This window comes from Myxocyprinus asiaticus, chromosome 10 (genome assembly GCF_019703515.2).
Source record: "Myxocyprinus asiaticus isolate MX2 ecotype Aquarium Trade chromosome 10, UBuf_Myxa_2, whole genome shotgun sequence".
Taxonomy (NCBI): domain Eukaryota; kingdom Metazoa; phylum Chordata; class Actinopteri; order Cypriniformes; family Catostomidae; genus Myxocyprinus; species Myxocyprinus asiaticus.
This window is the reverse complement of record NC_059353.1, coordinates 35,093,443-35,115,835: the sequence shown is the minus strand read 5'-3', so window position 1 is coordinate 35,115,835 and position 22,393 is coordinate 35,093,443.

The following is a 22,393-nucleotide window of genomic DNA, read 5'->3' as shown; positions in this document are numbered from 1 at the left end:
AGGGAATCGAAATATCCACTTGGGTAAAATCGACAAGTCATTGTGTCCTTACTCTGCTTCAGTAGTGTCGCGGTAGTTTAGTGCCAGAAATTCTTTAAAGCGCAAGAATGTCTCTCTCTCTCTCTCTCTCTCTCTCTCTCTCTCTCTCTCTCTCTCTCTCTCTCTCTCTCTCTCTCTCTCTCTCTCTCTCTCTCTCTCTCTCTCATTTCTTTATCGTTCAATCGGAAAACGTATCTTTTTTTGGATTTGGTGCCGCATGTGCCGAGTAAGACTTCACTTACCAGGAATTAGTTATGCATTAATCACAATATGCGCAACAACTTAAAATACCAAATAGAATGTAGTACAGTCTACAAAACAAATGCTGAATAAATAGTGTTAACATAAATAGTTAAAAAAAAAAAATAGCAATATGGTCGAGGTCTATAGCAATAAATAAATTCAGTCATTATTTTTTTATCATGTCTTATTCGGTAGATATCTACGTTTTATATCATGGCATAGCTAAATATATATGTTTCCACATAGGCATACTTCAAGCAGCGATTTTCTTATGTGCTACTTATCCACATATATTCTCGTATGTTTTTAAGGGTTAAGCAGACACAATTAAATCCCAATTAAGTTCTAAAAGGTTTCACTGGAAGTGACCGAATTAAGGTCGGACAGGTTGATGGATTACAGTCTGTATCTAGGCTGTAAAGAAATAAATAAATCGTCAAGTGAAATGTCGATAACAGTTTTACATCTGAAGCCACGGGCGATGTGCATGAAAATGTATGACATCGAAGGTGTTGTGCATGTTGAGAAACACAGATAGCCTGTTTCTGAATCTGCACAAAAAATTTAAATGCTCACACACACACACACACACACATATAGGGTAAATAAATCTCTATTTGTCAGTTTAAATTATTATATTTGGGATGCTGTTGCCTCATTCTAATATATATATATATATATATATATATATAGCCTACCTATAGTTTTATTTTGTCGAATTAAATTAATGTCACACGTCCTGCAGCCCGTGGAAAAGCAGGCAGGTGGCTACTGCCACTTTAAGAAATAATTGCTCTGAATTATTTGCATCCCCTTAATCAATCGGCAGAGACAGCAGGCTGGATCCTGGTTCCAGTTATGCAAAACGTAAATGTAATTATGCCTTACCGCTTGTAATTGTGTGATGGTAAAGTTCATTCTCCTCTCCTACCTTTGATTAGCTTTTGGCACATTATTAGCAAATAAACAGCTTTATTAAGTTGGATGCCATTTGCAAGAGGCCCCGACCATGTGGCCCCTTAAAAGTAAAGCAAAGAGCTCTAATGTAAAATTTGTGTCTATATTGGCAGCAAGCCATTTAATCGCTCAGCTAGTGTCAGTGAACCAGTCCATGCTTCAGCTGAGCTATGTATGTGTGTCGTGAAACTTCAAGCAGCACTCATTCTTAAGGGTTAGGCAGCTTGTTAATAAAGTGGAGGGGAAAGTAGACCCAAGACCTTTTTCCGGGAAGTCAAGGCTAACTCTGACAAATTCCTTAAGAGCGTTTGAACTTGCTCATTCACTCAGATTAATCCCTTATGTTCACGAGACCAATGCTTTCTAAATTCATATTTAAAATGGGAGCTATTTGGTGTTGTTTTGAGGCGCACTGATTACTTCAGGGTTTAAACCCCCAATTAAGTGCAATGGCCTACCACCAGTGGCAGGCAGTTTGTAGTGTTATGCACAGGCATGCATGTAGGGAAGATAATGAGGCGTAGTTAACCCCAACAGGCTTCCAACTATCTTTTGTTACCCTTGCTGTATTTTACATTTAACCTCAGAAAAACTATATACAGTACATAGTAAAAAAAAAAAAAAAAAAAAAAATATATATATATATATATATATATATAATGTAAATACTTTGTGTACATGTGAACTTATGTGTTAAAACGCTTTCACCATTGTCTTCTCACATCTTTCACATAATAAAGATTTTATTTTTATTTATTTTTTTACTTTAAACTGCATATCTATATCTAAACAAATTACACCTCTGTTCATTCACAACTCCTTTTTACAAATTGAATTTCTCTGCAATTATTTTATTCTTGTAAAAATAAATGAATAAAAAAATAAATCTTTGAAACCCCTGAAACAATACATGTAAAAAATATTGATTATCAGCAAAATTATGGCTAAAAGCCAAATGTCCAACCCGGAAGCCTGAGACCACATTTTTATTTTCCTTTTCCCTCTGCTGCTTTCTTCCCATAGGCTGATGGTATAAATTGACTTTATCCTTGAAACATAATAATCCATAGAGTACTCGGACAAACCTACTGCCCCAAGCCCTCCAACCCCCAATCTCTCCCTAAATATACGCTGGCTCTCTCTCTGACTCTTTATAGATACAGCTGATTGTAGAGGCCATGTTGGTGTGTATGGATAAATCATGGTTTGTTGTTAACAGAGGGCCAAACAGCTGCATTATGGGTCAGAGAGTGTTTTATATTTGATTCTGGCATCATCATGAGGCTTGTGGGGAGACCTGAGCAAAGGTGACTTATGTAAGAATTTCTGGAGATTTCATTTTAGACTAGCCATTTAGCACTTATTAGCAGCCCAGCAAGGAGTGGGCAACAACAATCTACTCAAAAGGCTAAAGACAGGTATCTGGGTGAGTAAAAAAAAAAAAAAAAAAAAAAAAGTAGGAATATTAATGAATATGAGTAGCTCTAAAAGGAGAGAAATTCTTTATGTTATGGAGCAAGGCATAGTTAAAGGAAAATTCTAGACTTTTAAAATATTTTGATGACGTATTACTAACAAAATACATGTATATTAGTCTTGCAAGTAATTTGACTCAGAACTATTACATCTGATTATATTGATGCTGAACCATAACAGCAGAAGCCCTTAGAAAGCACCAATCTCACATTATTCACTTCATCAAATACTCACTGAATATTTAATATTTAGGGAAAACTGTGATTGCTAACAATGACAGGACTTAGTTTACACTGTCACACATCGGCTGAACTTGATTCAATCATGGACAGTGGTTTCATGTGTTTGAAATGAGTTTTCTTAACTTAAAATTACTATGTAATCTCAACACAACAATTTTGTGTAGAAAGAACCTAGTTGAATTGGGTAAACCCTACAAAATTAGACATTTCAATGTAACTCAAATAAATCTCTTTTATTTCTTTATGTACTAACTAATGAAAGTGAAGGTTAACATGCAGTAAATACATACTAAATGGGAGTACTACAGAGTGTAGCTTAATAACTACACTAGGGTTAGCAAAGTATTTTCTCAACAAAGTAAATAATCAATTTCATATGTGACCTCTGTCTGTCCACATCATTAGCTTAAGCTCCACTCTTCACCATAATGGTAAACCCCAAAACTCCAACATAACAGAAACTCTTCTAAATCTCAACATAAAACACTGAACACTAACAAGTATCCCTCTTTATATTCATCTTCAATGTAAACCCAAACAAGTTAGCAGTTAGCATTGTAATGGTACTTAACTTTAGCTCTTTGGCTGATCTTATAAACACCATGTAGGCTCAATTTAAATATGCCAAGTAGAGGGAAACTTGCTAGAACAATCTAATACAGTGAATGATAGTATGCTGAATGGATAAACCATGTTTTGATTAGCATAGCAATTGCTCAAGCATATCAATATACAGCAGAATGATCTAATATTGTACCTGTCCTCAAACTAATCTCAAGCTCCACTATTCACCATAATGGTAACCCCCAAAAAACTTTAACATGACAGGAACTCTTCTAAACAACACAACACAACAAAACATTAAACACTAACAAGGATCTCCCTTTACATTCATCTTGCACAAAGACACACTATATAACACTTAATTTGAACATCTACTCTCTCTGTCGAGTGTCATGTAAAGCATGCTGGGAAATAAAAATCCCCTTCCCAGTTTCAGTTAAATTTAAGTTCCTGTAAATTTAAAGAGACAAGTTCATTCAACTCAAAACATTAAACAATTCAGGTTACTTAAAAGGTGTAAGTTTCAGCAGCACAGAAGAAAGATAAAGTTCAAAATATTCATCAAGGTTAATTTATTTGAACTAATTTGTATGATTTAATTTTTCCCTACTCAAAACAATTAATTATTTTGAGCATTAGGGTTTACAGTGTTGCACAAAAACACATAAAATAACCCTTAATATTAACCTTTACCTATTGAGTCCCATGCAACACATGCTGGGGAATGGAAATCCCCTGCCCAGTTTCATCAATGCTACATTAACACCACAAAAAGTAGTTAATGTAGTCATGTAGTTAAGTCAGCTTCCATTTTACAACTTTAAATGGATAGAATGCAATGAAACCAAGTTATGACAAAATGTTCTAGAATTGTGTTGCTTTAGAGCTCACTGTAAGTGACAGTATTTGAATGTTAAAACCCATCCATCTAACACTAGATACTGTAATTTGGTAGATACACTGCAGACAGAATGCCAGATACACCACAATGAAGATCTCAGAGCAGAATGCATCCTACAGTAATGAGTCGTGTATGTTAAACCATGATCTGCATAGCAACAACCATGTTCTGTCTGAGGTCAAGTGAGCATGTAGCTTGCCAGCCAAGATGTGACAGGGGAATTTGAGTAAGAGGATCTTTCCTGATCATATCAGAGTTAATAGCTTTGGACTCATGGGAAATAAAGTGCCTCAGCACAATAAGCTCAAATCAATACTATGAAAAAGAATTTATGAAAGATGCACAATGTGGCATTTCATCCTCCCAAGCACCATGCTGACTGTCATCTGAGAAAACTCAGTTGTGGAAGGCTGGAGATGTTCGAATAACTATTCTGAAGAAAAGCAGATGTTATATTTTAGATTCTGATCCCTAGCATGGGATACGGGTGTGCCAACATAGTCTCATGACAACTCGTAATAATTCATACAAGATGGCAAAATTGTAAGATATCTTACAACATGACTTGTATGACAAGTTATGACATTTATTTCAGAGGGGCCAACCAATCAACAAACAATTTCAAATCAATACAATACACTCCTCCTATCCAACACTTTAAGAAATGAAACATCTGTAAACAAATTTGATTAATCTTCGTAATTATAGTATTTATGCAATTCAAATGATTGATGTCATTTGTGTATGTCAGTAACCTCCACTACACTTCCCCTGTCTCGTTCTAAACCCCAGTTGTTGTCTTCTTAATTAGTACACCAAAGTTACTTGGTAACACTTACAATAAGGTTCCATTCGTTACAAATTTTTTAATGCATTTGGTATCATAAACTAACAATGAACGATATATTTTTACAGCATTTACAAATCTTTGTTAATGCTAGTTAATAAAATACGATTGTTTATTGTTAGTTCATGTTAGTTCAAAGTGCATTAACTAATGTTAACTAACACAACTTTTGATTTTAAAATGTATTAGTATATGCTGAAATTAACATTTACCAAGATTAATAAATGCTGCAAAAGTATTGTTCATTGCTAGTTCATGTTAACTAATGTTGTTTACTAATGTTAGCAAATGGAACCTTATTGTAAAGTGTTACCAGTTATTCTACTATTAAAATCATGGTTAGGTTTAGGGTTTGGGTAGGGGTTGGACTTTATGGTTAGGTTTAGGTTAGCGGTTAAACTTGGAAAAAATAATCATAACATTGTTCTTTGCTTCCTTAACATAAGTCATACATTTTGTACAAGCTAACTCATACAATTTCTTACGATTTCGCAATCTCGTTCTTGTCATACATAAAACCAGGTTGGTGTGTATTTCAAATATTCTAATATCTCAACTGAATATGCAAAGACTACTATAAATAGTATAATTCGTACTGTAGGTTGATTCCCCCTAAAAGTTTTGAGTACTTCTAAAAGGAGAGGAATTAGTTATGTTATGGAGCAAGGCATAGTTAAAGGAAAATTCTTGGCTATTAAAATATTTTGATGACATAATTTTGACAATACTGTATAGTAGTCTTGCAAGTAATTTGACTCTGAACTGTTACATCTGATTATACTGATGCTAAACCATAACAGTAGGAGCCCTCAGAAAGCACCAATCTCACATTATTCACTTAATCAAAAACATTGTGGCTCTGTGGCACTATCAAAACATTGCTCTTTTTGACCAGCCTAATACTGTATGACAACATGTACCAATGGTGTGAGTTTGGGGTTGTACCATCTGTTTATCTAGGGAATGTTTGGAAAACCTGTTTAAAAACATTAATTATTGTTTTTGTAATTTCATTAGGTGACACTAGCTGTGCAGACATTACAAACACTTCACCTTTAACTGGTGAACAGCATGGATGTAATGGTCCAGCAGTTAGACCAGCACTTAACCGGCATGATCCAGCCTGAACCTTAAAAAAGTGCTCCTGGAGATTCTGTGCTCAACCTATGTGTGTAAAACATTTGATATGAAACATAGATTAAAAAAAAAAAAAAAGAAAGAAAAGAAAAGAAAAACATAATGCCAAGATACACATTCCCTCTGCAAACAATCCTAATTAGGCTGTTCTGTTTGGTGTCTATCAACTCTTCTCAGAGCTACTTCTGGCAGATAAAGAAAATCACACATTTGGTCTTCTTGTTTCTGAGGCCATTCCGCCTGCAGTCTAGTTCAAAAGCTCTGCTTATTGCATTGCATGTGTTGAGAAAATAATCTATGGGGGAGCTAGTGATGGTTGCATCTTGTGGTCAAATCTAAAGACCTAACATGCCTGCAGTTGCTGATAGCACACTTTAATTTGCTTAATGTGGACAGGTATCATTTTCATCTTGCTCAGCCAACCCCCTGATATGCTAACAAAGTAGACCAGCAGGATTTCGCTTACAGTAAATGAGCGGTTAAATTAATGGCATATATGCACCATTATTTCAGACTCTAGGTCTCTGGTGTACTTTGGACAAGGCCAACTCATTTACCATGAATACAGACAAGCTTTTATGCCACACCCTGCACTTGCTCAATCATGCCATTAAAAAAAAAAAAAAGCAGCATTTTTTTATTTCATCCATGTTGAAATTAAACGCGTTCTGCATCCATTTGTTGGAGGGTGATTTATGCACTCATCTTAAGAAGAAGTCACTGATCTGCAGGCTCATTAAGATTAATTAGTGACGGGATGCAGTGTCGTGGCTGATGAAGAGGCACTGAAGATGGTCAGCACTGCCAAGGTGAGGCAAGAAGTATCTCTCTCTCTCTCTGTCTCCCTGTCTCTCCACCCCCCCCCCCCCTTTTCCCTTGCAGCCTGAGGGTTGTGATGGAAGGGGGTGGGACTGAGTAAGGAAAGGGAGAAGGGGGGCATACCATCTGTAGACATGTCCCTCAGCAGAGTTACCAGTCGCCCCCATCTGTTACGCTATGTCCCGCTGTCCCCCTGGGCCAAGCTATTCAACCACTAACAGAACCAGAACTGGACAAAGATCAGGAGCTTTCCAGCTCAAAAACGCAGACCCTTAGGTAAATCAGGCCTAATTTAAAAGTTGGCAAAAATGAAACAGGTAGACCAGAGATGCAAAAAATAGTTCACCCAAAAATTAATTATGTCATCATTTACTCAACCTGATGATGTTCCAATTTTTTTGAGGAACACAAAAGGAGAATTTTTTAAGAATATATATGTAGATTTTTTCCTATGCAAAGATAGTTCTTAGTGACCATGCTGTCAACTCCAAAAAGCACACAAAAACCATAAAAGTCCATACAAGTTGGTGGAAAACAGATCAATATTTAAGCCCTTTTACTATTAATCTCCACTTTCACATTCTTCTTCTTTGTTTTTGTGATTTGCATTCTTCGTGTATATCACCACCTACTGGGCAGGGAGGAGAATTTATAGTAAAAAATGTTTTTTAAAAAAGGACTTATTGATCTGTATCTCACCAATACCTATCATATCACTTTTAAAGATATGGATGGATTTAACCACTGGAGTCTTATGGATTACATTCATGCTGCCTTTATGTGCTTTTTGGACCTTCTAAGTTCTGGCCACCATTCAGTTGCATTATATGGACCTACAGAGCAGAGATATTCTTCTAAAAATCTTTGTAGTCTGCAGAAGAAAGAAAGTAATTCACATATGGGATGGAATGAGGGAGAGGAAATGATGAGAGAATTTTAATTTTTGGGTGAACTATCCCTTAAAGATTAAAAAATGGCACGTTGATCTGTTGAACTATGCTTGACATAGCTGATGCCAAACACAATTGGTTCTTGTGTGTCGTAACTGAACGTGACACTCCACTTCGACTATGAAGAATTGACAACAAAATTTGAGAGCTGCAACGGAGGTGAAAATTTCAGTGAGGGTGAGTAAATGATGTTTCATTGTTGAATGGACTATTTCTCACAAGTGGATTTTAGGCTATGCGTGTCAGTCGCTACAATATTACGTTTTTGTGGCCCTCTGACTAATTTGGGTCTCAGGACAACTCATAATAATTGGTATGGTGAAACTGTGAGATATCAGACGACTTGGCTCGTACAAAAAAGGTATGACTTTTATTGCCTCACAGCTAGAAGGTCCTGGGTTTGAGTTCTGGCTCAGCTGTGCCTGGAAGTTTGCATGTTCTCACTGTGTTCTCGTGGGTTTCCTCTGGGTGCTCCGGTTTCCCCCACTTTCCAAAAGACATGCAGGTTAAGTTAATTGGAGACCAACACCGTAAGTGTGAGTGAGAGCAAGAGTGTGAATGTGTATGTTTGTGTGTATTGCCCTGTGATGGACTGGCCACCTGTCCAGGGTGTTTCTCTGCCTTCGACTCAACACAGCTGGAATAGGCTCCAGCACTACCCGCGACCCTACACAGGACAAGCGGCTATAGAAGATGGATGGATGGATGGACGGATGGAACTCACTAGGTGAGTGTTTGAATGAAATGCAGAGGTTTTGTAACATGGAATCATAAATAATAAAATAATTTCATAAATAAAAAGGGATAAAGGAAGATCTTTAGACATTATAAAACATCCTGTCTGTAGAATGAGCCACTAGACAGTGAACACATGTGACCATGTATTTTATCATTTAAAATAAAACATTAATAATTGCATGCATGGCAAAAGTTACCCAGCAATACTGAGGAAAAAGCAAATGGCCCAATGCCTTTCAGCCATGCTGCTTTCAAAAGTTGTTTTCCTGAAAATTAGGCAATTGACTAATGGTGTAAAATGCTGTTAATTAGCTGTACAGAAGCCCAAACAGGCTTTTTTGCCTGTAACTAATAAGAAATCAATTTGCTAATGAATTGGTCATTAAGTGAAAAGCTAATCTTAGCCAGGGTATTTTTTAATGATTTTGCCTATGATCCCGTCTAATTGCCGTTGTCATACAGAGCTCTCAGCTTTCAGCATAGCTAATGATGCTTCATTAGATCATAACTGGCACTCTTGGAAGATTTAGAGGCAAACCTGCTTCCCAATTATTTTTAATTGCCAGACATTCACACAAACAAGCACTGCACCTTGCAGAACAGGAGAGGAGATCTGGCAACGCCGGTGTCTTATTCATTACTTCATTTGAAGCGATTAGAGCCATGTGCAGGGTCGCTGATACACTGTTGTTTTTTTCCCCCTAATCTAAAGAGCCTCATCATTTCAAACCTGTGGGTTATTTTGCCCTCCGTCACTTTGATTTGCACCCAGCAAAAAAGCTGTTTCTTCTTGCTCCACAGCTGGGACTGTGTCACTCACACAAATGTGCACACACACACACACACACACACACACACACTGTCTCCATTTACAACAAGAGACAGTGGACTCCTGGCAGCCATGCGTAATTTAGACAGGACAACAACCTTGTTTTTTTCCTTTCTTTATTTATCAATCACACATGAAAAACTCAAGTTTTCAGGCCTTTCTGTTAATAAGCAATATCTTTTTTAGCCCCCACTGATTGTTGAGTCATAAGAAAAAACAGGCTACAAAACAAAACAAAGGACTTTTTTGGTATTAATCTGTACTTGCTTTGACAGTCCCATTAATTTGAGCAAACTTGCTTGGAAAGAATTTTTTTTAAATGTATTTTTTTTATTAAACTGAGTTGCAACCAAGTCCAAGCATGGCATTTTACACAAACATGATAAAAATTGCTGTGTATCAGTATTTTTAATATATAGATTGCGTCAACTATTGTTTATTGTTTCAACAATTATTGTCAACAACATTGTAAAGAACATAGCTAACAATTTTGTTGCCAATATTGATAAAAATTGTATCATTAGCAACATAGTTCTCATTTCACAATTTTACTCTTAAAGGCTTTTTTAAAGGGGTCATGAAATGGAGACTCAAATTTTTCTTCATATTTTGACATATAAGAGGTAACTGTACAATAAAAACATGCTGTAAATTTCAGAACTCAAAACTTCTTCCCCAGTCTAAAAAAAAAACCTTTATAGTCACAACCCTGCTGAAATGTCTCGTTTTGAAATCTGTCTGTTCACGACATCACGAAACATTGGTCATTTGTATTTCCACATCCCACAAAATGTGTCATCGCACCCTTGGCCCCTCCCACTGGCACTCAGTTCGAGAGAACAGGCCATGTGTGGCCATCTATTCCTGAACACTAAAGGGGACCCATCTGGACTATTTTGAAGTATTTTGTATATAAACATGAACTGCACAGACTCTTTAAATGCTGCCATGTATCTCACAGCTTATAAAAGACGTGGTGCTAAGCTACAGCTCTGAAAAGGAGCCATACTCTTTCATTCAGCTGCTGCCTCTTGTTGTTTTGAGCACAAACGCAATGTGTTTCCAGCGACGTGCACCTCAGTGTGCCTACAGTATGTGTGTGCGTCATTTCACCATGCTTTGGACTATGTGTGTGCAGGATTTTTTTTTTTTTTTTGGCTCATGTCAGCGTGGATTGTCTGTGAACCAGTCATAATACGATTCAAGCTTTGCAAAGGAACTGTTATTGAGTAATGGGGCAATTAAAAACACTTGGACCCTATCAAAAACTTTAGTAAACTGTTTTATTCATGAATATTTCAAATGACATGACTGTTTGATAGTTTATGGTGCTGAGTGTTAACAGTTGTGCTTGAGATGAACAGTTTAATATATTCGGATGCAATGTGTTGGATGTGTGTTGTGTGTAAATGCTGAAATTTTGTTTTATAATGTTGAGGGGCTTGTTCATTCTCTTCCAATTGTGTTAAAATATGTCTGAATTTGAGGGGCTGCATGAAATTAGCCAATCATAACATTGGGAGTTTACACTGAAGTTTTAAGAAGGTGCTTAGGCCAAAACTGAGCGTTTCAGTTTGAGGGCCAAAAACAGGGTGTAAAAATTATCTTATATTACTAAATTATGACTGTTTTGGTGTAAAAAAAAACTTTTATAACATTATCAGTGGACCTCAGGGAAGACAATAAAATTATAAAAACAATTCGACCACTTTAAGGCTCTTTACTTTTCTTTTGCATGCTGGATCGTCTCACTCATGGTCAAGTGCTCAGCCTTTCAATGTATACTCTTTTGACCGATAACAAATAAGAACACGTTTGATGCATGCACACTCTGACTGCTTTGTAATACTCTTGTAGTACAGTCAATGCCAGCTGTATGCGGCGACGATGCGCAGAGAAAAGAACTGTCCACGTGTCGAGAAAAACTGGGCTGTACGTGGACAGTCCACACAGACTGTGCTGGTGATGAAATTGAGTGATCTACAAAAGCTTTGCGAATTGGTTCAGTTGAATTATATAAAGAATTGGTTCAAAAGAACAGTTCGTTTGCACTTAGGACATCACTAATCTGTTATGCATGTTCAGAGGTATTCACCTATGTTTAGGCTCATATTTTCTCACAAAATGTATGTTTTTGCCATTCCTATAACTCACTATGGGTTAAAACCATCAGATACAGTAAATAATGTCAAATGTTATACATATTGGTATTTACTTCAAAGAATTTGACGTACCAGGATGGTTTTGAAATGATTTTCAGCTCTATCTACAGAACTGTCCCCACAGTCAGACATAAACACTCCAGTGATAATATCTGGCTAATTTCTGCTTATAAAGTGGAAATGTTGCTATTTTAAAACCACAAACTGCAGAGGAATCTCACAAACTTTATAAAATCTCTTCTAAGCACTTCTAAACATCTCTCTGTGATTAATTAAAACTAAAAAAATAATAAAAGCAGTGCTTCGTTTTAAATGTACTTTATTTTATAATAGTTTAACTCTTGAAAGGTAGGCATGATTCATTTTTCAAAACTCTTTCCTCTAAAAACAAGGTGTTGAGTGCTTGCTATTTCAGTCTGTAGACCAAAAAAAGGTCATTTTTGTTCCTCTCCTGGCAAACTTCACTACCCAGCACTCTCTGCACACATCTGAAGTTAATATATATATATATATATATATATGTCAGGCAAGCACATATTCACTCTCTCCCAGTAGTCCGGCTAATATGTGTCTAGTGACATGCCAAAATAGCATGCCTTCAAGGCACTTATTCTTGGAATATAAGAGCAGCATGTTGTAGCCAGTGTGTTGATTTATAGTAAAGCCAAGTAACTTGCCCTCACATAGAAGAAGGGCAAGTGTGAGAGAAAGTTGGAGCGTTTTCACCGAGTGGCTCATTTTTGATTGGGGATGAATAGAACACCAGATGTCTATCAATATTTAGTAGTAAACATCACAAACATGCATCACAATGTGGCAGATGAATGTGTGGCAGAACAAAGCATTGTGGGTAAAAAGCTGCCAATACCTCTCTCATATACTGCATATGTAGTGAACTTTACAGATCTACTTAAAACTATGTATTTTGTAGTTAGTACATTATTGTGTATATTTGATTTGATGTTTAAAACATGTGAAGATTAATTGATTGTGTCTCCAGTCAGCTGTAGCCATTCATTTTATCATGCAGAATAAGCAAATAACTCCTAAAATTATCAGGAGATACAATGGTAATAAAAAACGTCTGTGATGAGGTCTTTCAGAAGGCATCTTTGGCTTAATCCAGAATACTCTGACATAAACAGATGATGCATCCTAATTGACTAGCGCAAATAACTTTGGAAGGAAAGGCCATAAATTACAAGTCTGTTTCAAATTGCATTTTATTCTATTTCAAACTCAAACAACTGGATTAAAATAAATTATGCAATGCATAATTTAACTTATGATTCAGGGGTGAGCATATGTTCATTCATCCAATTGAATCATTTGAAATGTACACAGTAGGGTTTTGAAGCAGCTAATATGGCAGTTAAGTGTGTGTGTGTGTGTGTGTGTGTGTGTGTGTGTGTGTGTGTGTATTTGTGAGCAGGTTTGAGTTTGGGTGGTTTACGAGAACATTTTTTTAGGTTACAAACTAGTGATTACAAGGGTATTATACTATAAATATGGTTTATGAGGCCATTTCTAGTGTCCCCATAATTCAAATCACTTAAAAACATACTAAACTATGTTTTTTTGAAAATGTAAAAATGTAGAAAGTTTATTGTGAGGTTTAGGCGTAGGGTTAGGGTTAGGGTTAGAGGATAGAATCTATATAGTTTGTACAGTATAAAAATCATTATGCCTATGGAAAGTCCTCATAAGGATAGCTGCACCAACATTGTGGGAAAAAATGTCACTTCTTGCCTGTCTCACCTTTCAGCAGTGTACCAACAATTTTATACAAGTGTACAGTATGTCAGCCCTCAACAACCATTCTAAATGTGCAGGGTATACAGACATATAAAAAGATTTGTTTTAATAGATTATAATAATTTAAGAGATTTTAGGTTTTTATTTTTGTGTGTTCATATAGAAAATCTATGTGGTTTGTCTCCATCCACCTTGTCATTTCTCTTCTTTTTTTAGCCTGTTGGTCTATTGGTCCAGCCTACTGGGGTTTGGACATCTGGGCCCAGCAAGATCTAGTCACACATTCGCATATACACTCTCGCACACAAACGCTGGCTGGTGGAACACTTTGCCTGGGAGAGGCCAGTCATCCCTTGCAAGTATTATGTAAATTGAATTTGTTAATTCAATGCCCCTGTCTCATGAAAATCTGCCACCAACACCTGCCACCACTTCAAACACAAGGACGCAGATTCACGATGACACAGTCTTCATTAAATAAACAAACCAGGTTCCCTATAACAGCATTTGGTGGAAGGCACCATCAATTCTTATACATTTAGATCACAGCAATTGGAAATGACACTGGGGTGCTCTATCAGTCTGTCTCCAGACACATGGGGTGAAAAAGACAGGCTGTGTGACCGTATACATACGTGTATGTGTGCGTATGCTTTGTGCTTCTCAGCTCACATAGCTTAAGACGATGACTGATGTAGTTTTCAGTCACAATTTCACTATCAAAGAAACTCTTGTGGCCCTCTGATGCATAATCAAAATTTCATAAAGACTCTAGCGACTAGAGCCCCTCTACAGCATGGCACCACCGGCAGTGCACTGTCTGTTTGCCTTTAACTCCGACACTCAGACTTTATGCTTGTCGATCTCCTTTCTCCGCCACTTATATTATATAAAAGGATAAAGGCTGATTACTGCCATTCAGCATTTCATGCAAAGGAGTCAAAAAGTTCCAGCACACAAAGGGGGATTCAATACCTACAGTCAGTGCTGATTAGATTACTTCTGAATGGAAATTGGTTACAGATTATAAAATACATGACCAAAATTGCAAACAGTAACGTAATCTTTTGGATTATATTTTGTAATCTGATTACTTTTGGATTACTTTTGGATTACCTCTGACCTAACTCTTGTTTTTTTTTTTATGTCACATGCATCTGAGTAGGATAATCTATACCATGTTGACATAATGTTGCCTATAGGGATAGTTCACCCCAAAATGAAAATTGATCCATTATTTACTCACCCTTGTCTTGTTCTAAAGCAATTTGACTTTATTTCTTTTTTGGTACACAACGGGAGAAATTTAGAAAAACAAAATCTTTCAATCAATGGCAGTGTATGGTGACCAGCCCTTCAAGCTTGAAAAAGGATGCAATCGTATAATTTAGAAGTCTAATAAATTATTCAATGCGACTCATGCACACATTGTTCCTGTATCTCAACTGGTATAGCATGGTGCTAGAAACAACAGGATCATGGGTTCGATTCCTAGGGAACACACAAACTGATGAAAAAATGTATAACTGAATGCACTGTAAGTCGCTTTGGAAAAAAGTGTCTGCCAAATGTGTAAATGTAAAAGTAAATGTCAAGACTTGTTCTGAAGGCATGCAATAAGGTTTGGTGAGAATCAAACTGAAATCTAATTTATTATTTTATAAAAATCTTGACTGAACATTGCTCTCCTGTGGATGTTCATGAGAGTGCACGAGAGCAGCAGTTATGCTCCCGCAACTGGTGAGATGGGGCATTCAAGTGAGAAACCACTTGTAAGGTACAATCAGATCACCACAGAGATATATAACAACAGAAAAAACAACACAGCTAAACACAACCCAGAGAACCGAACTTACAAATCTAGTCTAAAGAGTTTGAAGTTGAAGAGGAGATGCAGATGGAGTGGCTAGTATCAGGTCTGTGTGTAAAATTCCACAATCCTCCATCTCTCTTCTGAAAACATTTTCTGAGTCTTACTGAAAAGACTTACTGATTATATACTGGATAAGCTGTAGGCTGATTTATTATGAAACAATTAGGTGTGGATCAATAAATTATGAAAAATGCTGCTGTTTCCTGATTAATATGTAATCATGTAATCCATACAAAATAACTGTTATCTGATTATGAGTATATAAAATGTAATTTAATCTAATTACAAGTACTTGATTTCTGTTACTACCAGCACTGCCTACAGTACAATATAAATTCTTTTGCCAACTTTGTAACATTCCTCATTTTAATGCTGAAATTTAATTTTAAATAAAATGGAATATATTAAAATAATATTTTACACCCCCCACCCCCCGCTCAACAACTTTTGGTCTAGATTTAACAACACCCCCAACCTCAACAACTTTGGGCCAGTTTCTATGTAAAATCCTGGGCCGATTTCTCTTCCCAGTCCGCCCTTGAGTGTCACTAATATTGCAAGATAACCAGGTTTTCTGGTTTTCCTGATCTATGGTTTATTTGAGTGTTTACTGTGTCTTTAAACATGACTCTCTAGAGTGCAAAACAGCCAAGCCATCCATAATGTTTTTACCAAATGGAGTGATCAAACTTTTATAATGGCAGGGATATTAACACTCAGTTAACAAGGACTAATAAAAGACTGTAGTACTCTGGATCAGACAACTTGTGTCTTTTTGAGGATGCAGAAAAGTCATAGACTCTAACTTTTATAAAGCTCCTGCATTTCTATATATCAATAATTCAATCTAAAATATATATATATATATATATATATATATATATATATATATATATATATATATATATATATATATATATGTTTTTTCTGATTTGGTTAATCATTAGAATGCTGAGTTGTATAGCTGTTAATAGCTATAAAAACAAACTCATTTAGAGTGAGGAAATCAGGTTTCCTATAGAAAACAAATACAATTCTGGTTGCATCATAACATGCATGAAAACTGCAGCCAAGCTTTAGAACAAATACATTTATTTCAAGAAGTAACTAATTTCTTATTAAGATAAGTAGAATTTTACAAATATAAATGCATCTGACACCACATTCCTGTAATCTCTAATACTTTTTTTTTTTCTTTTTCTTAAAATCCCACTGACACATATTTAAGTGGGCAATTATAAAATTAATTCAGACACTGCAGTTTTTGGGGTCATCCGCTTATAATAGATCTGAAGGAGTTCAATTTATCTAAACTGCAACATTTTCAGTCCATCTCAGCCCAGTCCCTTGCCATTATGGATACACTTATGGAGCAGTACAATGTGTACAGATTCAGTCACATGTAGCTCTCATCTCATAAACATTAGACACATGTAAACATAATGAGAGAGCTGCAGGACTGGATATACCATGGCACAAAGAATTTGCACTTCATCAGCCTTACAGGGCTTTGCTGTGAAGTATATAATTTATTTTTTGCTGTTGTATGCCGTTTCAAAACATTGTATTTTGATCATTGTTTGTTTAGGCCTGGTTTGGTAGGATTGGGCAACAGTGCCTCATTTGAGCATTTTTGCTGCATTTGTTTCTGCATAAATGTACAGGAATGTCCAGGCATTTGACAGGTTCAGCAACATTTATTGCAATTAAAGGTCAAATGACATGCAATGAGAATGAGCTGGAGCATCAGCCGCTGTTATAATTTTGAATGGGATTTAACAGTTGTAGCACCAGCGGATGTCTAAGCATTTGAACATTTCCATAAGCGCTTGCGGCTGTCTCGCCATTACTATTTTTAAATGCACTTGGGCTAAATGCCCTGTCACATCATTTGCGTTTTTGCCAAATGCTGCAGCCATTTCCTAAAGGCCATATACTAAAACAAATGCCCATTACCATGAAGTCTGCCTCAATGAGTGAAACTTTGAGTCCTGGACTGAGATCATTGACAGCTTGATGTGAAGAAGGTCAATTGGAATAACAGGTTTGTGGTTTATTACGAATGTAGCGCCTGTGTTTGCTTTGAAAGTGGGAGCAGGGAACATTGTGTCTGAGAAGGCAGGTAGCAGCCATCCGTGCTCGGTAATGAGAAGATTATGCCGAGCAACACATGGCCCAAACCTGTGATTAAGATTAATCATTTCAGAATATTTTTAACCAGTCACCCAGGCACACCGGGCTGACCTGGAGGCAGAGGGCTTGGATATGTTTTGTATTAAGTTGTAATTAGAGGGTAATTACATTGTATCAATATGTGTGTCTAGCTATGTAGACATATGGTTTTAACTGAATTAAGGTATTGTTATAATCAGGCAGGGGATTGTGGGTTTTAGCTCATATGGGAATCTTGTGTTATGTGGGACACACATTGTTGCATATGGCATCTAGCAAAGTAAAGGGTTTGAGTATTTATTCTTTAAAAAACTATAATACATGTAATGACATTTCATGATATTTCTGATCTTTTGGTGACATTTATCACCGTTCATGTATTTTAACATGATTAATTTATAGAAAATAACCTGAAAACTTCATAGAGCAGTATTCTCAACTAGTGATATGGCCAAATAATTGTCTGATTAATAAAACTGTGAACTTCTTTAGGAATGTTTATTTTCAAATGTGAGTGAATTGAGTACAAATTGTGTATTTAAAAAAAATCCTCAAATGTTTGCAAACACTTCTCATTCGTTATTATTACCATTTACTGCATTTTATTTTTTAAGAATAAAAGTGAAGTCATCAAAACTTTGAAATAACCCAAATGTAAGTTTTACATTTTAAACAAATCAAAACTATCATATATATATATATATATATATAAAACAGTACTGTGCAAAAGTCATGCAAAATATGTTCCACAAAAACATTTGTCTTAAGATGGTTATTTATATCTTCAGCTTTAGTGTGTCAATTGGAATTATACATTTTAGACTACCAAACATTCATTTTGCGAATAGAATAGAAGAACAGGGAGCCCTGCAACAGATGGCATGAACCCTACAATGCCCCCCAATGAACACTGAGTCAGTCTGGGATTACTTGAAGAGACAGAAGCAATTGAGACAGCCTAAATAGATAGAAGAACTGTGGTGAATTATCTAAGAAGCTTGGAACATCCTATCTGCCAACAAAAAAACTGTGTCCAGGTGTACCTAGGAGAATTGGTGCTGTTCTGAAGGCAAAGTTGGTCACACCAAATATTGATATAGCTTTCTTATGTTTACTGGACTTTGTATGACATTAGTTACACTTTTTTCTGTGAGCTAAAGAACTAATGACTGCTGAGTTGCCATTTATGCCCCCTGCAGCTCCACTGTCTTCATGTGAATTAGCCATGATGCATCCAGATATACATAGAGAGCAGCTGTCATCTCCTGAACCTTCTCAACAGAAACACATAAACACACCCGGTTAAATATTATTTTCCGTAATCTGTCATGTCAGTCAGCCTCTACCTTTACAAAGATAACATGCATTAACGTCAGTCAGAAGGAGTCCCAGAAGCAGGCCTCCCCATAGCCACCTCACTTTTAAAGTTCCAGCCATGCCACACGTCACAGCTAGTATGAAGATACAAACAAGATGGCAAAGCACATCAATCTGCCACTGACTCCCTCCACTTTGATCTAATTCCACGCTTTGCTTTCTGCTGCATGAAGCTGTCAGATTAAGGGTTGTTGTGGAGCCCACCATGGCTGTTGAGCCTGACAGCCTGTGTGATGGATTACAGACAAAACAAAAGGGTTATCACCTTCAATGCCAACATTTCTATCCTCTCTGAGAGATAGAGGGAGGAGAATGTTTCTCTGTGCCCCATTGTCAAAAAGCATGGAGGGGAAGGGCGTGCTGTGCTGAAACTTTTCCACCAGTCTTCTGCGAATCCAGGGAAATTGTCTGTGGTGCTTTAGGTCCTCTTGAGATTGACCTGTTTCTCTCTATATCCACAGTTGCACATTATACATGTGTTGAGAGCAATAAGGGATATAAGATGCATGGATTCCTACTAGCAGGTTCTGGGTGTGAGCTATAAGCTGTTCGTGGCCTTTCCAGGCCTTCAAAATAGGAGTTTTGTGACTTTAGTCCATGTCTGTTAGCCTTGAGGCAACAGAATACTTTCAGTGTATCATGACATGACTAGGGCTGTGTAAAAATATCGATTTTCTGATGCATCTCGATCTTCGTTTGAACAATCTCAATATTGATTTTTAAATCCCAAGACTTTTCACTCTATGTGGCAACCCTCTATAATGCAAGTAAATCACCCGCATGTGCAACCAATTCTCATGCTAAAGGACTAAAATTGTCTAGGATTAGCCACTGACTAGTAAATGTTCAGATTTCACTCACCAGTGATTGAATAGTATAGTGGAGTAGACGTTATTAGCACAGAGGTCCTTTCACTGCATGTTGAGAGTAAAAGTTTAGTTTAACTCGTGTGTCCAAAGATGAGATCCATCTTTGATTTGTCATTGAATAATGTCTTTTTTAATAGCATTTCCGTTTTTTTACAGTCAGTAGTTGATTAAAAACAGCAAAAATATATATACATATTTAATTCTAATCACACATGGATGTGCTAAAAAAATTACATGTCTTCTCTTGTTATATGCGCTTACTGGCTGATGCCGCTAGCCTTAAAGATATGGTACAGATTAAGCACATATCAATGGAAATACTTGTAAATAGTACAAATTATGCAAGTAAACAATAAAAATTTTACAAAAAAATATATATGTACTGTGTGCAACATAATATATGCAATTTCAAGACACTAATTGATGGAATTGACTGAACTTGAAACATTTTCAAAAGCTAAAATGTGACCAATCTGATGAAAAACTAATGATAAAATATCATTTGTAAAATTAATTATTTGGAATTGTACCTAGAAGGTTGCCCAGAAGGTTCCTTTTTTAATCAAGAGCATTAGCTGATAGAGAATTTCTTTCATATGTAAGCAAAATGGACATAACAGAAATGTACCCATATGAATCGAATCGAGATCGGAAGCGAATCGAGAGCTTCTGAATCCAAATCAGATCTGGATATCTGTATCAATACCCAGCCCTGATGGAGACAAACTACTTTGTATCTTGTGGCTTTATATTCATGACTTCACTATTCCAAAACTGACACTACAGTCCCAAAATATCTCTTGATAGTATGTTGCATAATGCCATGTGTGGTTGGGCAAAGATTAAGGAATTGTGGTGGTCTGTCTCAATTGACAAATTATGAAAGCATTCATTAGTCTTGGGAGATGCTTCTCCTGTCCTCCTTCAGGTGAGACATCTTTTATTTAAAAAGAGGAACGTTTGAAGAGAAACGAGAGGGGATGAATTGTTAATCCATATTGTTGAGCCACAGATAGAGAGAGCATATTGTTTTAAAGTACCAGCACTGAATGATAATAACAGTGGGAGATAATGAAAGCATTTGATGTGACACGTTCACCAGAGAGATTCAACAAAGGCAGTCAACTGCATTGAGGAACACAGTACAGGTCAGTTTACCACACACACATTCACAAAAAAAGTAGACAGACACGTTAACAGATAGCTTCACTTTCTAGTTGTTGTGATGCCCTTAAAATAGCATGATGGTTTCATAGCCAGTCTCTAGTGAGTTTGGACAGAAGAATATTATAAATACTGCATACTGCAAAAACTGTATGATTGGAATGGCATGGTATTATGCCATTCTGATCATACCTTTTGTGTGCAAGAGAAGGTTTTTCATAGCAATTCACAGCCTTTCTCTGAAAACAACAGTGAAAAGCAACCCCCACTGGTGAAGTTGCCCTGTGCGATTGAATGACAGATGTGAGGTAATGCTGGGCTGTACACGTTCTAAGTGATGGGGAGATCACAGTGAAACATGCCAGGTGTTGTCATTGCATATAATGACACATAAAAACATGCTATCCAGCGCCGATGCTGCAATCGTGTCTGACAGCTGCATTGTTTATAACCGTGCACCCAAACACACTCTCACATACATATGCATATACAATTGTGTATAGATTTAATGAGATCTGGTACATATAACATGTGGCTGGGTCTTGTCCAAACAATGCTGATTCTAGCTGACTAATTCATTTAGCATAATCTGAATCATAACCAATCTAAAGTATACATTTTTCTTTCTGCTCTTTTTGCTATTGAGCAATCAAATTTTAGACATTTTGTAGTATTGTATTTTATTATTAAAGCAAAAAAGTTACAAAGGCTGTGTGTTACAGTGAAGTCGCCCTGTGCGATTGAATTCAGTCGCACAGTGCGACTAATACCCAGGGTTGGGAGGGTTACTTTTGAAATGTATTCCACTACAGATTACAGAATACACGCTGTAAAATGTCATTTGTAATGTATTCCGTTAGATTACTCAAGGTCAGTAACGTATTCTAAATACTTTGGATTACTTATTCGGCACTGGTAGATTTTTTCACTTGTTTTGACTATAAAAACTACACATGTTAAAAATACATTCTCTGAAAAACCTAAATATCTTAAGTAGTGTTGCTTCTAAAACAAGATAAATAAAATTGATATTGTTTTATGGATTTTTAGATATTTTTACAGGAAAACAATACAAAAAATATGATCAAGAATAAAATTTTTGCCCTTATATCAAAGGTCTTACTAAAAAAAAGAAATTATGATCCAACGTGAATTTTCTTGATAAAAAAATATGATTGTGCTTGTTAACATGTGCATGTAAAATGGATAGAAATAGCATTTTAGCTTAGCGTAAAGCTGACAATTTACACAAGGGTTATTTCTATTTCTTCTGCTCCAA